The sequence below is a fragment of the Ammospiza nelsoni genome, chromosome 1 (assembly GCF_027579445.1).
Source record: "Ammospiza nelsoni isolate bAmmNel1 chromosome 1, bAmmNel1.pri, whole genome shotgun sequence".
NCBI classification, from domain to species: Eukaryota; Metazoa; Chordata; class Aves; order Passeriformes; family Passerellidae; genus Ammospiza; species Ammospiza nelsoni.
In genome coordinates, this window is record NC_080633.1 from 15,116,511 (window position 1) to 15,131,628 (window position 15,118).

Genomic DNA, 15,118 nt, shown 5'->3' on the forward strand with positions numbered 1-15,118 from the left:
GCCTTTTCCTTTTCCCTTGAAGTAGGAAGTGGGAGCATTTATGTTTAGGTTTATCTGAGAGCCCTGCAAGTGCTATCAGACAGGCGCGGTGGAAGTGAAGTTGTGACGGTCCCCACGAAAGTCAGTTCTGAAACGCTGCTCAGAGTAAGGAAATCCGTGTTGGAGGCTAAAAGTCTGACACTTCCTGCTCGGTTCTGCTGTCTCAGTGGAGGATGAAACTTTAAACCATTTTGAACTTCAGGGTCATTTAATCATTCACTCCGCACTTTCTAAGATAGGTAGAACAATAAGTAGCTGCTTTTGCTGGAGATAAAACACTTGGTAACTGTTACTGTTGAAGACTCTGCTCTGTAGTGCGTTATTTGCAGTGTTGTAAATCTTTAATTATTTCCGTAGTATAATCAGTTCTCCCCATCTGTGCGTTGGGCACAGCAAATAGGGAAGTACTGCAGAAATACAGTTATGTAAGCAGGTTTTGAAATTTGGTGCTAAGAACAAAGGTGACACTCGCTCGGTTGGTTAGAGCAGCGTGCTGGTAGTGCCGAGGCTGTGGCATCCATCCCCATATGGACCATTCACTGAAGAGTTGAACTCCATGATCCTTGTGGGGTCCTTCCAGCTCAGAATATTCAGTGATTCTGTTAGAGTTTCATAGTCCTGAGTTTTTCTAGTTGTCAGAATTCTTTGTCCCTTGAAGGTGACAGGCAGTAAAGTTTTTAGTTCCTAGTTCTAGAAGTAGCGAACTTGGAGTTACATTTATTTTAAGAGAGGTATCATCTTTAAATGGAGTTTCCTGTTTGTGGCACTATTGCTCTTAGTTAATGGCCTCAGTGAATTTTTATGAAATGTCTTCAGGCAGAAAGATTTCTAGGGAGTAATGCACTTTGCATGTTGTTGTCCATAGAGTAACCACTCTCTGAGACTTTTTTTAACATAACTCCTTACCATTTTAACATAATTTGGGGTTTCCAAGTCTTCTGCAAGTCATAAGTTGCTTTACACATCTGATAAAATGTATATTGTAAAGTGTAGTGGTTTTGTGGGATTTTTTTATTTTTCTAACTGGTAGGTTGGGTTTTATCAAGTTGTTTTGGTGCTGTTTGTGTTTGTGAAGATGCTTTAGTATGGTATTGATTGAGGGGTATTTAAGTGGTAGGTAGCAGTGCTTAGGATGCTTGTGTTTCTTTTGGGCACAGTAGATATATTCTGAATTGATACCTGTAGATTCTGAATATGAGAGAAAGCACCTTTTATTTCCTCTTATACCAGAATAATAAATTTTGTTGTTTGGTGTGACACTTGCTGAGTTTATCTCTCAGTTCGGGAGAGTGAGACTGCATGCATGCATTTATTTGTAGAAATGTCAGGTTGCTGTCTTTCTCTTGTGCTGTTTGCCTGGCAGTTACAAGTTTTCAGGCTAGGAAATTACAGGGCCTGTCTGTATCATCTCCCTAAACCCAGACATGTATATCCTACCTACGTAGTCATGGGTAAGGAAAAAATTTTAAACATTAATTATAAGACTTGTTTTTGTGGTTAATGTGATGCTTTTGTTTCCTAAATTGAGCTTTGAGGGTTAGCTCTAAACACATCCCACAGCTGGAGTTTGCTCCTGCATTTGTTTTGAATGTGTGTGTACACACACAAACACACACCCCCAAAAGAAATTCATTTGCCATCAGTAAGCACAGGCGTCCTGAATCTTTTTTTGGACCTTCATACATAAAATAGTTCCTATTAAACTCTTGTTCCTTATTGTTTCTGCAGACTTACTAAATTTCCTTCCTTCCTCCTTGCCCTAAAAAGCTTTCTCTTCAGTTTATATTAGTGTTGACAACAGAGAACCCAATTCTATGACTTAAGTTGGAACAAACCTCATAGGTTTAATACCCTGCTGTATTCTGTTTCCCAAGCTTCAGGCCATGCAGGATTTTGGAAAGTTGATAGTTTGTGTTCTGTAGCTGAGGACTTGAATTGGAACCTATCTTACAGAAATGATAGATGTTTTATTACAGACAGATGACAAAGTGTCCATAAGATTTTGGAGGATAGGGTGTCTTCAACTAGTATGAATTAGCATTTATAACTTTTTATAAATAGAATTCTAACATTGGTTTGAGTTTTGCATAAATGTAATTTTAAATGAACAGATATTTGGAGCTAAGAGTTCTCCTCTTGACTAAATAACTTTCCCTAGGGAAAAATGCAATCAAAGAGATTTAATATTCAGGCATGGAGTCACAAGATATTTAAATTACTAATTACTGTTTTGATGCACAAAAAGGAATCTTATTTTGCTTCCCTTTCATCTTATCTTTCTCCCATCATGTTCCTACAGAGAAGTGAATAGTGAAAATAGTGCATCTTCCTTATTGCAACTGGAGACTTCAGGAGTGATATTCTCTGAGAGTCTTCTGAAGGGAAAACAGCCCTGCTGAGTCTCTGGGAGCTGTAAAACATGCACTTGATCCAGGGGTGTATAAAAAATAACCCTTTTAAAGGAAGTGACAGCTAAGTGGTGTTAATTCTGCAGAGTCTGCCTGGCTTGGCTTCAGTCAGTGCTTTTGTTAGGAGGTGAAGGAGCAGTAAAAAGCCTCTGACATGCAGACAGTGGTGCTGGAGGTTACCAGCTCTTCCTGTGTTCTGACATTGGTTTGGCTGCCAGGTTTCTGAGGTAAACACAGTGTGGCTGTTGCCAAGTCTGTTGCTGCATCTAAGAAATTAAAAAGTATCGTGTACATCTGAAAAAACCCCTTCAAAATGTAATGAATCTTCTTATATAACACTAAACACCCCCTGTATTATTTCAAAATGTTGGTTTTGAGCAAAACAGATCCTCAGTGCTGTAATTTTGAGAACCAGACAACAGACCACTGTTAGTAATACAGTAAAGCAGATTTGGCTATCAAGTCTGTTGATAACTGTGAATAAACAAGTAGGTGGAGTAGATTTGTTTATCATTTAAAAAGGACTTTTAAAAAGGTGTTGCTTTGTGTATCCTGTGGTTTACTATTTCTGAGGAGAGTGTTAATTTTTTTTAAACTAGAAATTCAGATTCTAGACAGAGAGGAGACAGCTGGGAAAGCAGAGCAGAGGTAACTTTAGTTAAGCAGGATAAAAAGTGGAAAAAATGACAGACTGAAGCTTTTTGAACATGTTCAGTGACATTTCAGGAAGAAAGCATGTATAGCTCTACAGGCAGCCTAGATTTGATGGCCTCCAACCAAACCAAGGGAAACTACACTTGTTTTCCTTGCATTTTTTGAAAGGAAAGTGGAAAGAACACACTTCACATCCCTAGCCTCTAGATTCTCTTTAAAAATAGAAGGGGGCATGGGTTGTTGTGACTTTGTGGATAATTTATAAAATATATCCTTGTGGGAAATGACTATGACTATAGTTGGGTTTTTGGTTTTTTCAAGGGAGTTTTTAAAAGGAACCAAGCCAGGTGTTTGAAGGACATCAGGTCAGCATTATAAGGCATTTTAAAATGTTGAGAAGTTAAAATTTCTTAGTTGAAGCAGTGCCCTAGCAAAGATTAGCATGCACAGAGATTTAATTAAGTCCCTTAGATCTGAGAAATTAATTACCTAATAATTTGTCTGTGTTGGTGACAGTTCAGAGTTAATAACAGCTCTAGGGTTGTGGGAATTATCGTGGGTTTGTGGAAGGGGGTTGGTTGACTTTTTCCTTGAGTGAGTTTGTTGTCTTTGTGTAAATTCTGATAGTACTTTGGTCTGCTAAGGTTTTGGATATTAGTTTTGAATTTTGTCTTCTGTGTGTTCAAGTTTGTGTAGGTTAAATGCCCTTTCTCCCTCATGTAAAGTTTTGAAAATGCCATTGTCTCTGACATCTGGTGTTGAGGCAGGAGAGAGAGCGCTGCTGCTTTACTGAATTATTGCTGACTCCCTCCTCTGACTGGCATCCCTGTGTGGTGGTGAGTCCCTGTCCTCACCTGAGCTCTGGAGTAGCTGCTGGCCTGCCCTGCTGGATTTCTGACAGTGGTGCACTGCATGGAGTTGTTCTCTTGTGGATCACAGTTTAAATTTAAAGCTTGATTTCTAATTTTAGTCAGTGTTGCTAGTTACAGACAGAAGAATGAAGCACCCAGAGTCCAAAATTATAATCTGTACAGCTGTTCATTCAGTTCTGACTGTTTTCCTTTGTGTGTGTGTCATGGTGTGAGTGACAGCTTGCACAGGGGGTGCCATTCAGTCTGTGTGTGTAATCAGCATTTCTGTCATACTCTGTTACCTGGTGCTTCAGCAAACTGTTGAAATAGTTTAAACTGTGCTTTTGATCTCTTTAAATCCACAGTCATATTATCTTTCCTGCCCTGGTTTTGAGGATGTTTTTGAAAAGCTTATTTGTTAAAATTTCATTATTAGATGTAATTTTCCCCCTTTTTCCCCCTTCTTCCCCCTTCAGCATGACCTGTCAGTATTTGCTGAATGCTGTAGAAGACCCAGTGAAGATAAGCTCATGTTCATTCAAATGCTTCAGAACTCTTCAAACATACTCTCTAATAGATGTATCTTAATTTAACAAAGCTCTGCATGGTAAATTTTCATTTACCCAATTTGGATAGGCTCAAGGATCACATCCTTTCCATGGAACTGCCTTGGGCACTGCTAGCACAGATCTCTGCTAAGCCATATCTGGACAGAAAAATGTCTTTCTCCTCCCAAATCCATACTGCAGGCATTGGGAGGCTACCATATCCAGGGTCTCTTGCTGCTAAAACAGCTGATTTTGGCTTATCAAGGGAAAAAGTTGGGAAGGAATGTGCAAAAAGTCACCCACATGTTACCATCTAAGCCCTAATGAATTCAAAATGCGTGAAGTGAGCGTGTAGCTGAGTGTAGTGAGCCAGTGTATGAACAGTGTTAACTAACTGCTATTTGGAAATTTCACTGAAGGCTCTCCAGTCTTTTTTATTGCATTCCTGCCAGATTAAGAAACTGCATTCTGTGAGTGCATCCATAGAGGTGTCTGAGGTGCCTTAAGTGTTCTTAAGATAACCACTGCCTTACTGACACAGGATTCATGGATATTGAGTAGTTTAGAATCTTGTTGGGGCCATCAGAATTACATGAATGTAAAATCATAGCAGGTACTGTTCCTGAATCATTAATTTCCAGTCTGGGCTTGTTTGGGCTTTTTTTTCATTTGATGTGGTGTTAGGAAACTCTGTGAACATAGTTTTTTTGCTTACTAACAAAAGAGAATCTGTGTCCTCCTCTCCAGCTGTAGAAGTCCTGAAATCTTAAGCAGAACAACTGAACTCCTTTAGTGGTCTCTTTTTAGAAAAGGACAACTGAAACATGAAAGGATTTTGAAGTAAATGGGGAGAGTAGAGAAACTCTTCTTGCGTAATCTTGGATTCATGAGTCCCATAAACTGGAAGGGTATTGTTTTTTGTTTGTGTTGTGTTCCCCTGTGAGCATCTTTGCTGTTCACTCATAGCAAAGGCATTAATTTTGTATGCCAGTCTAACCTTCTTTTAGTGCATAATTTTAAATACACTGAACTTGTAGATGAGGTTTCCAAGAACCTGCATGTTTGATAGGAGGGGAACACAGAAACAAAGGCTTTTTGCAGTTTTGTCTAAATAAGTGTACAGACACCTCAGTTTGTTGTTGGAAGAGATTTTTCTGTGAGTTCATGTCCTGACCTTAACTTTACTGTTTAGTTTGGTACTGAGCTTAGTTGTTTACTCAGATAAACCTGTGTGAAAAATGTTTCAAATAGAATTTAGAGAGAAAAAATGTGGCAGCTCATGACAAGTGGGGCCTAATGTCACATGTAAGAGTAATAGTGATGACTTTCAGTTACAATAAAGTGTTCTGTTCAGTTTGACGTTATTTAAGTTATTCTGAGCATTCATGCAAGTTAGGAAATCTGGCAGATCATGAAGAGTGGCTTCTGTAGTGATCAGTTCATGCACTGCCTTCAGCTCCCTGAAGAATGTTGTTAATCCTGTGGTGTGAACCCACCTGTAGCAGCAGTGTTCCCTTTAGAGTCAGAGGGATGCTGGTGCCATAGATTCTGTTACAGGTTGGTGGAATTTGAGTCTGGGATGAGATTGAGTAAATTTTGCTTCTGATTTCTCACTGGGATGGGCCTTCATCTATTAAGATGACATACAGATTATGCCTTTGGGATTTGACAATGCCTGGAAGCTGACAGCTCTGTGTAAACGCTGAGGAATCAGGATACATGTCCTGTTGTTACACCATGGGGAAGTTGTGAGCAGGGGTCTGCCATGGAAGTGGCTGATAAGGCAATGTTCTGTGTATGCTGTCAGTTAAGCATGTGATAATGGTAAAGGTGTGTGCTGTGCTCTGAAGCAATGCTGGAAATACTAAAACTTCCAGAAAATAGTGGGAGTTGGTTTTTCATATCAGAGGCTTCTCCAGGAGCTCCAGATTCTCTTTTGAAATTGAGAAGGATATGAATTGGCAGACTTCAGTTTGATAGTTGTCTGTAATACTAATATTGAAAGAAATTTTTCCTTTTGAAAGCAGAATAATTAAGATATTTTCAATAATCTAAATGGCATGAACTGTGTCAAGTAACATTTAGGATGGATATTAGCAAAAAGCCTCTTCACTCAGAGCACAGGCACTGGAACAGGTTCTCTGTGGAAGTGGTCACAGCACCACACCTGACAGAGTTCAAAAGCATCTGAGCAGTGTTCTCAGGCACATGGTGTAACTCCTGGGGTTGTTCTGGGCAGAGCCACGAGTAGGACTTGATCCCTGGGGGTCTCTTCCAACTCTGGATGTTCTGTGACTCTGTTCTATGGGTTCCTCTTAAGGAAGTTGTTCCTCTTAAGGAAGCTGACCCAGAAAAGTTGTATGTAGACTGCTCTTACAGAATTTGTTTGATGAATACATTCTCAGGTTATTTTTGCCCTGTTGTGGACATGCCAGTGATTGCACACAGAGGAGCTGTGTACCAGCAGTGGCTTTCTGCACAGCAGAGTTTCCTACAGGGACACCAATTGTCCATGCTCACACTTGAGGTTAAAAGGGGTAGGTGTACCTAGTACTCACTCACTTGCAATGAGTGTGTTTAACAGTTGGGAAAGTTAAAAGATGTGTCTCAAATTGTTTATATTAAGCCAGGGAAAGGAGGATGCCCACAAATACAACTTTGTTAGCAGCATTTGTGAGAGCACAAGAAGTAATACAACTGGCAGGGATTTGGAGGGGAGGAGTTTGTCAGGGTCAACTGTAAATCATTTTAAAGCCAGACTTGTATGGAAAGGCTTTACCTTCTGAGAATTTTCACAGCTGGCCTTAAAGAGGAGCCCCAAATGTTATCTTCCTGACTTTGATCCATCATCTTCCAGCTTTGATCCATCATGTAATGTATTTCAGCTTAGGATTGGGTATTAATTGTGTGCAGAATATGGATAATACTGGGTGCAGTAGTTCTGTAACATAAATCTTTGAGAAGTATGGTGATGTGTCCTTAGTTTTCTTTTCATTTTAATAACTAACATTCTGTATTTATTTCAGCAAAATTTTAGTTATTCATAGGAACCTGCCTAGTATTAATTTGCTTCAGGTAGGAAGATCATGCAGTGTAGCACCCCCTCACTCAGCTAATCTTTTCATTGAGCAGACCACTTTGCTTGTAGCCATCACAATAATTGTGCCCTGATAATATGATTATATTCCTCAGAAATGTGTGTGAAGTTATTTACCAATTTGTTAAGGGTATTTAGTCTGAGTTTTGAATACTTCTAAGTCAATGCATTATTCTTTCAAGTTCCTGTTTTGTAGGACCAAGTGTGTGTTTGTGTAGGCATCTGCTCTGCTAGAGCAGAATATTGTCATTGGCAGGCCATAGGTGTATGTAATAACTTAGTTGTTCTTTTTCTACTGCTTTTCCACATTGTACTTGTAAGAGGAAACACGAGCTTTAGTGTCAAGGAACGCTTCAAAAGACTGATGTACCAGGCAGAGGATGCTGTCTCTGCTTTTGTGTCTGTACATGTACTCTGTTCAGTGAATGTGCTCTGCTCTCCCATCCACTTGTGTTTGTATCTCTGTGTTCTGCTTTGTGTGCTTTCCAGGACTAACCTGTTCTGAGTAAACAGACATGTGGAGGTGAATTGCATCAATTGAGGCTGGAATAAAAGTTTGAAAACTTTGTTTCTTCAAGCACAGATAGATAGTTTGAGTGAGAGAGGAAATGATCCTCTTAAGGTTTAAGTACCATACTTAAAGATTGGTTTCCTTTATATTTAATCAGGAATTAAGAAATTAATGCTTTTTGAATTGGAAGCTTTCAAGAGGGTGTGTTTGGAGAGGATTGCTTTCCAACATCCGTTTGAGTTTGTACTTTATATCAATTTCAAGACTTCACGGTTCCCTCCGAGTTGTAAACAGAAATCACAGATCCTGTAGCCTGCCTCCAAGGCTCATGAAGCTTCCATTTGAGGAGAGCATTGGTATTGAAGGCTGCCCTGCACACACATCTAGTGCTGCTGTTTGTTTTCTTTTGGGATTTTAAGAGCTGTAGTTTTCAGGTTTTTAAGTCAGATGTTCAATTCAGAACATGGCTACTAGGAAGGTGTCAGATTGCAAAGATGAATTCTGCATAGGCTTCTTTTTCCAGATTTTCCTTTTCAGACCACAAAGATTTTGTCATGTGTGTTGTTGTGAAAGTATAATGATTGTGAATTAAAGCTGTTTAAGAAGGGGAAGAAAGGGTGCCTGTTGCTCTTCCAAACTATTGATCTGTAATTAGTCTCACTGAAAATGCTTTTCTTGGTGGAAACACTTTACATGATTTGATGTTTTTGTTTTACTCTTTGTGCCATCATTCTCCATGTTACTCTCTCTATATAGATATAACATCTTTTCTTCCAGGCATTTACCAGGAGTTAATTATTTGAAATGCCCCATTCTCTTGTGTTTCTAAATTCTCTAGTTTTGTTCTCCTTCTTAAATTTCTTTAAACACTGATGATAAAATTGGTTTTCTCATTTCCCCTGTGCCCTTGTTTTTGCTTAACAAGGGGTTTTTCACTGTGAGGTGAGGCTGTTCCCCCCAGCCCCAATCCTGTGTTAGTATTTCAGCAGGACATGTCTTATGTGCCTTTTTGGTACTTGATTTTTATCTGTACTTAAATACAAGAAAGAATTCTGAAGAGAGTGGCAGAAAATAGGAACTGACTTCAGAACAAGAGTTTGCAGTATTGTAATGTGATTTACAATACTTACAATTCAGTAACCCAGATCTGATAAATCTTGTAAAAAAGCTGAATTCAAGACAGCAGGGTGGTTTTATTGGCAAGTTCCTGAGTAAGGCTACAGGTAGTGAATCTGAGTCCTGCAGAATGTTTTGTATTGTGTACAGAATCCTTCAAGCGGGTTACTTGTACAGGAGTGCTGAACCTTTCAGATACTTACAGATGCACTTATGTGCTCTTTCCTGGTTCTCAGGGATTTTTTTTTATTTAATGTGTTCTTTGCCAAAGATAATGACCTTGTTTGCCCTTGTCTTGCTGTTTATCTTGTTCAGTTAGAAGGAAGTTATTATTAACATCAGTGTACTTGCTTTGTTTTCTGATGAAGATGCTGTGCTCTTGAAGTAGGCCAAGTACAAAATGAGGCTGTTCAAGTACTAGGATTAAAGGTAGTTTAATACAGTCCCTCTTGGGGAACTGATGTTTTTCATGGTACTTCTGGTTAATAGGCAAGAATTTATGCTCTTGCTGAATGTATGAGGTGAAGGAACTTGAGGTACTAAACTGAGGTAAAACAGCTTCCCTTTTCTGGTCAATAATGTAAGGTTTGTTCTGTGAGGAGGTGTGGGGGGGAAATCAGTGAAACGTGAATGTTTACAAAGCACCTCTGTCTAACCAATCTTTACCAGAGCTGTAGCATAAGATTGATGAACAGAACTTCTGTTGCATGTTCATGCTCTCAGCCTTCCTCTGAAGAAGAATTATTTCTTTTGGGGTGTTTTGTTTTGAGAAGAAGTTTAGAATATTGAAAATAAATTGGCACATCTTGGACTAGAACAGAGAACATGAGGTTTGTTGCAGTTAATGCTTAAACCCTTATGTCTGGCCTGGTTTTCCACAGCATCTGTACTTCATTACAAAAGGACCTTGTGCTGGTAGTTGTGAAATGTTCTCTTTGAGGGCCTTAGCTGCCTTTAGTGATGGGGATGTGGGCTGCAGAATGTCCTAGAAATAAAAACAAAACCTTGCTGGGGAAGCTGGTGAGCAAAGAGAAGCTCTGAAGTGGTCCTCGTAAGTTTCTGTTACTGAGGAAAATAACAAACATCTACTAGCACTAACTTTGAAGAATTGCTGTCATGGATAGGTTGTGGAACAAGTTTCATCAGAAGGTAACAGTTTTGGTATTGTGTGGCAGGATAGTATGAAGTTCTGGAGCCATTCTGAAGCAATAAGAAAAATATTCATAGATAGTTTCATTGGTAAATGAGAGCCTATCAAAAAAACAAACCTGTGAAACCAAGTCATCAATTATTCATTCATTTCATCAGGTAAAAAAGATCCCTGTGCATGATTTCATAACCTGATTATTATTAAATGTACCCAGAAGTTGGCTTAACTCAGTAATTTTAAAAATTAAAGTAGGGAGGTATGTGACATTTTATTTTGGCTTGTATTAAGTTGTGATTTCAATGGTGTAATTTTATGGAAAATAATATTTTGAATGTTTTCCAGTATTGGTTTTCTCAGGAAAATCATTGTCCTGTCTCTCAGCAAAATAAGTTTGCCTTCTTACTTGACCTGTGCTCAAGAGGAACACTATGAGAAGCATTTGTTTAGTTAGTAGGGGGAAGGGGAAGACTCAGCGTTAATTTTGCTGGAGACAGTGTCTTAACCCCCATTGTTTTGCATTGTGGTCAGGTGTGTATGCAGAGTTCCCAACTGTGTTTGTACTGGCTGGATGTTTGTTTTGCTTTTGTGGCTTGTTCCCACCATCACCAGGGACTGTGAGTGTGCACAATTTAGGCTGTGGTGTAATTTCTCTTCAGAAGTTCCTAGGGTTCAATGCTGGCTGATAAGTTCACTCTGAATTATTTCAACACTTTGCTCTTGCATGTTGGTTAAATAGGAATTTCACATCCACATTACCTAAGGATATTAGATGGGATTATTGCTGGGAGTTTGAAGGAAGTAAGTCCACCACTTTGGCAGATGGCACTGTCTGGACAGGTGGAATTGGAACCTGAGGTCCTGACTCAGCTTTTGGCAACAGGATCATTTCCAGGGATTGAGGGAACCTCAGTTTACTTTGGCTTGCAGTTACTGTAACGTGGGAAGCAGCATGAAACTGAAGCTGCACTTGATAATTCAAAAGCATACCATCAGGCAGCTCTGAGTTTTATTCTTTGGGAGTGTATGCAGCATCAAGTTGATATTTTTCAAAACACAATGTGCTAAATAATCCTTTATAAATATGCTCACTAATGGTAATGTAGCTAAAATAGTCCTTGTAGACAAGGGATATAATGAATTAATGACAAGTACAAATACCTCACAGCCTCTGGTAATTTGCTTGGCACCACGTGGTGAGAGAGACAAGGTAGCACGTCTGGCAGAAGACTATTTTCTGGAGTCCTCTTAACTTTGTTTCTCTACCTATACATGAGCTGTATTCTCAGAGTCAGTGTTTGAGAAGAGCACAAAGCAGTCTCTGAAGTGTTTGTTGTGCTTGATATGTTTATACATTTTGTAGGTGCATTTATGTATCTTGTGCATGGATATTCATACCACTGTAACTTGATTCCCCTGCAGCCAGTGAGCAGCTGCACATGTGGGAAAGCAGGCACCTCTGTTGGGACTGGAGCAGTGGGATTTGCCTGACTCTCCTTGCACATGACATTGGGCAGTGGTTTTGTCTCACTCACACAATTCACTCTCACTGGGTGCACAGAGAGAATAGCAATGTCACTTAAAATACACTGAGCTTACAAGTACTAAGGAAATGCTTGTCCTTAGAGGAAACCTTTCCCATTCACTTCAGTTCTTCCTTTCCTACCCTCCTATGTGTGACTTTACTGTGTTGCTGAGTGTTTATACCTTGACAACAGGTTTGATCATAATTGCAGTAGAAGGTCATGAGTATGAAATGCTGGTCTGTCCTGCATTTTTAAAGGCAGTCTAAATAAACTTGGGGATTACAAAGCACAGTGAATAGCTGGTGTCTGACTCATAGGAGCTTGTAATTCAGCATGCACATTACTGATCAGGAAACTTTTAAGCTGCTATTTTGTTTAAGGTTTCAGCCTCATACAGGCCTCTTCTGTAGGCAGCATCTTTGCATTGATATGCTGTAATGTTTATTCTAAGTCAAGCAAAGGGTCTAAATATGCAGATTTACAAACTGTAGACTGACATCTATAGCAGGAAAGTCTAAGTTACTGACTAGTGCACCTGTCGCTGTTGGAGAAGTACTTTCCCACCTTTGTGGCATCAGACCTGAGGCACTGATCTGTTGGTGCTGCAAATATGGAAGCTCAGTGTGTTTAGTTGAAAAGTATGGGTAGTTCTACTTGCATTTTCATGAACGTACTTTGACAAAATGTAATTTGCTAGAGCAATTCTAAGTAATTGCTAAGCAAATTTCTTTTTTACTAGATGCCTTATGTAGTAAAACTTAATTGTGTCTCTGCTGGCATTTGTACTTGGTGGATCTTACTTCAGTTTTCTCTAATGTCTTTATCATCCCTCTTGATACCTTGCTGTGTTGGTGCATTAAAAAGCTCCTTTTACCAGGTTACAATCTGCAATGTTTGGGTTTTTTCATGTAACAAGCATTGTCATTTGTAGAAGTGTGAGGTAGGAGCTTTGATACCATTGGCACTGACAGGTATTCACAGACAAGCTTGGGTGTACTCTGCCATCCTATGTGTGCTTATGCAGCTCACATTTCTGCTCAGCACTATGTAGCAATTTATTTCCATTTTGTGATATACAGAGGAGTCAGATACTTAGATATTGTGAAGTCTGCAAAAGAGCTTGTTTAACAGATCGGCTTTTAGTCATGGCTGTGGTGCACTGTATGCTTTTCCTGCAGACTTTTTCTTCCCCCTAGCCCTGAAGTGGTTAATGTTAAAAACCTTTGTTTGTTTATTTTTGAAATTATAAATAAGCATGATAGTTTAAGACAATGCTCTGAAAGCTTCTTTACTTTGAATTTTTTAAATGCAACTGTTATATATGAGCTTTTTTATGTGGACTGCACATGTGACTTCTTAAAAGGTGCTTGGATTGTTTAGGTTTTAAGGCAGATTTCTTTTTTATTTGACATGAGGTGCTGAACCTCAACTCATGAAAGAATGAACTTAGAAAATATTGATGCTTGGTTTTCTTGTTAATGGTTTTAACGTTTTTCTGTCCCCATATTATTGTATAATGTTCAGTAGAAACACCAATTAAATTCTATTACTTAATGTGAATGACTGCTTGAGGTAATGAAACTGTACAGAAGAGGTAGTTAAACCTGCCACGCTTGTTGTAAATGAAGCAGTATTAGGGGAGGTACAACTGATTTAGTTTTGTGTGCTAGAGATCCTGTGTAAACCCTATTCACTCACTGGTTTGTTTGGTTTTTTTTTAATTACTGTTTTTGGTTGATGGGAAAGGTAAATGAACAAAATACCAAGTTGCAAATGTATTGAGTTTTTTTCAAGCCTCTTTAACATTAAAGTTGAATAGAGCATACTGGCCTAAAAAGTTCATAGAGGAAATAAATTATTGGCCTGCTAAACACAAAGACTAAAATGAGACTCCCAGGTTCTGATACCTTGTGGCTCAGAGAGAGCAGCTGGGAAAGCATTGCTGTGTGTATTGTGCCTTTTTACTCTCCCTGGTAATGGTGCCCATGGGCTCCTTTTTGAGAGACAAAGTGGTACTCTGATAGAAAGCACACTTGTCTTGCAAGTGCCCAAAAATGTTTCTGCATTCTGTGAGGAGTTTGCTTACTGGTGATGCCTGGCATTGAGGCTGCCCCAGCCAACCAGACTGGACATTTGTTTATGTGAAGTCCTTGGGTAGTTGTACAGTTTGGTGTTCAGAAATATGACAGTCAAGCTGTAGGTAATATTGAGTTTTAAAGTTTTACTGCAACTTCTGAGACGATAAATAGTAGTTGTAGGTAGGTAAAATTTTCAATATCTGTTTTTAATGTTTCTGAGAAAAACCCCAAACCAACTAGATCCTGTTCTTAGACTTGTTTTTTCTTCACTCTTTGATCATGTGTACCTCTGGGAAACTGTTGATTTTTGCAGTTTGTGATGTGTGGCCTGAGAAAGGGAATGTTTCTGAGCCCTTGGTGAACTTAAAGCTGGGGGGATTGGGGTGCTGCTCAGACTCTCCTGGCTTTGTTCATTTGTCTTTCTTGTCTTGGCTGTACTGTGTGCTGCTGCCAGGATCGTTGGATCCAGACTGAGAGGTGTCAACTGCAAAGGGAGAAGAGGGTAATTGGGAAACCTGGTCTGAAGAAGAAAGCCTGTGGAAGCAGTGATAGGCACACTGTTGTTCATAGTTTATGTAAAAAACTTTGAGAGAAATGTCAAAAATTTCATTCAGCTGAAATTTGAATTCTTTCTAATTCTGCTGTGGAAATGTAGATTTTTGGCTTAGCCTTTAACTTCACCCAGTGCTATGTATGGTATTTGGTGAGGATTTAAAACTGGAAGAGTTGGGGCTCTTGTCTGGGTTGGAATGCACAACCCTGTGTTACCTGCATGTGGAAGAATGGTGAAACTGAATAGAAACCCTTGTTGGGTTACCATGTTACTTGTTATTCACATAACACTCAACAGTAGTATCAAGTCTCTGTGACTAATAAAAATGCCGGAATCCAGGTGTAAGCTTTTACCGTGCAAAATTATCTGAGTTACAAAGTATTGCTAATGCACAGAAATGTTTTAAGCAAGTGGCAAGGTAGATGCAGTGATATCCTTTAACTTGGGAACTTGATACAATTATTTGTCAACTAATGAAATGTCTTGAAGTTCCACTTCAGTGGTCCATATGAGAGGAGAATAATTTTGTTATAAAACTTTATGCTGGCTGTTCTAAATGGCATTATATCTGAAAACTCTGGAAAGGAAAG

At 39.1% G+C, this 15,118-nt stretch overlaps 1 protein-coding gene across 6 annotated transcripts in view; it reads left to right on the plus strand.

The window, feature by feature from the left end:
- Window positions 1–15,118, plus strand: part of EPC1 (enhancer of polycomb homolog 1) — a 64,718-nt gene that overhangs the window by 15,040 nt on the left and 34,560 nt on the right. The window lies entirely within an intron of this gene.